The sequence below is a fragment of the Varanus komodoensis genome, unplaced genomic scaffold, assembly GCF_004798865.1.
Source record: "Varanus komodoensis strain SLA01 unplaced genomic scaffold, ASM479886v1 scaffold83, whole genome shotgun sequence".
NCBI lineage: Eukaryota > Metazoa > Chordata > Lepidosauria > Squamata > Varanidae > Varanus > Varanus komodoensis.
In genome coordinates this window covers 2,249,191-2,251,338 of record NW_025336520.1, presented here as the reverse complement: position 1 = coordinate 2,251,338, position 2,148 = coordinate 2,249,191, and positions in this window count along the sequence as shown.

Sequence of the window (2,148 nt, the reverse complement as noted above, 5' to 3'; positions counted from 1 at the left end):
GGGGTGGGGTGGGGGGGGGAGTGGGGAGGTCTGCTGGCTGGCTGGCTGGCTGGCTGATTTGCTTGCCCTGTTCTGCACCACTGCCTATGAAGACAACTCCGCAAGGCCTCTGGAGTGCTTAAGAGTTGGAGCAGGTGCAAGTGGGAGGAGGCGCGGAGGAGGCTCTCCGGGTCTGGGTAAGTGTGGCCAGGTTGTCTCTGGCCAGAGGCCTTCACCGCTGGGCTGCGAGTCGAGCTGCTAAAAGTAGCTTCTGGTGTCAGCGTCTGTGGTTTGAAATCTGGCAGGATTTTGCCTTGGCCATGGAAGAACCAGCACCGGTATGCTCTGCTGTTTGTTTACCTGCCTTCTGCTCATCTTCCTGTGCTTACTGCAGGCTGGGGAGATCTCGTAAAATGGATGGCTGCTTCTTACTGCGGCGCTGTTACCGCTTCCCGATAGTAGAGTTTCAGTCCTCCTGATCAAGTTTCTTAAAGCCTGGCATGGGGACCCCTGTTAAAACAGAGCCATGCAATCTGTCACAGCCGACTGAAAATTCGGTAAGGATGCAGGGCGTGGGGGTCTTGACCAGTCCCTGTTACCCATCACTGGAATCGTTCTTGTCTCGTTTGGATCAGCCTCCTCTCTTGGTGAGAGAGCACAAAAAAGAGGAGTGAAAAATGGTTTTGGTTTTTCAGTAAATCCCATTTGTTCTTTATATAAAGCGCCTTCCATTTTCACATTGCCAAACTATATCGTAATGCAAGGTGGTGTTGGAGTATAACTTATCTGTCTCCTAGCAAACCAGAGAAAAAACACACAGCTTGTTGTATGGTTGTTCTCCTGGACAGTTAGTGGAAAGACAAGCCAGGATTCCTGGTTTGCTTGTGCTACTAAACACTCAGCTTACATAACTCCATTTTATCCTCACAACAGCATATGATTCTTAAAATACGTAATTAGCACACCATAGATTGAGGCCCTGTTTCTGTGTGCTTGCATCCGCAGTACCAGCTATACTTAAAGCTGAAGGTATTGAGGAATTTCATGAGGAATATTTAATCCACTGGTGGATAGTATTGTGGTATTGTTTATTTTATTTTTGATTGATTTTATTAGATTCCTAAACTGCCCCCTTAGCCACATGGCTCCCCGAGTGGGTTAAAGATAGAGAGTCAAAACTGCATATGAGTACAGTACAAAACTGTATTTGTATGACACTTTTCTACAGTTTGAAATATTAGTGTTTCAGCCGTGTGTCTTGGATTGGTAGAACTTTGTATGATTCATCCCAAGTGGTTAAACAGTACAAAAATGGTCACTTCCATCAAGCACATTCCAGTTCTGTTAACATCAGCAGGAGTTTTCCTGTTCACTCCTGTGGGACATTAGATCCCACACATTTAGACATAAAGATAAAAATTTGCATTTGAGGGAACTAATAGTAATGTTGTTTATTGGAAATTGAATATCAATTCTGAGGCAATTACTTTCTGGTTAATACATGATTTGGATAAGCTAAGAAGCTGATGTGTAGTTTAGTAAGGGGAAAAATACTGAAAGTCGAATAAAAGAGCATTGTGTTTTAATTAACTTGCAAAGATTTTGTCTGGGAAGCGAGATGACTGATGGGAAGTGCTCCGTTAGTGGGAAAGAACATGCGTTTTATTTGAAATTGGCCACGAGGGGGCACTGCTGGAATTTGTAATGTTGCCTTGACGGTCATAGGTGGCCAGTGCACACAAAATATCAACCCAAAATCCTTCTTTGATTTCCCAAGTGCATATTCCGTTGTGGGTATTTTAACTGGCGGTTCTTATGAGGATGATTTTCCAAGAATAGTTTTAGTTCACTGTTTGGAATCTTGTACGTGTCTGGACCTTGACTAGTCCCTGAGAACAGAGTTCTTTTCGTGGGTGGGTGTTGCACAGGTCCTCATGTTGAATTTTAAAAGACTGAAATTCACACACAAAGAAAAAAGCGGGAACAGCAGCGGCTGCTTGCATGTTTAAAGACTGCATTTGCGGTTGCCAGAGCCTCGGCCTTCTGCAACTTGACCAAAGATACAAGATTATATCTGGGAACATTCTGAGCATTAGCGAGGCCAGCTGGATTTAGCAACCTTAGGCTCAGAGGGAATCCTCAATGTGCCTCTTGAAACGGTTTCATTTT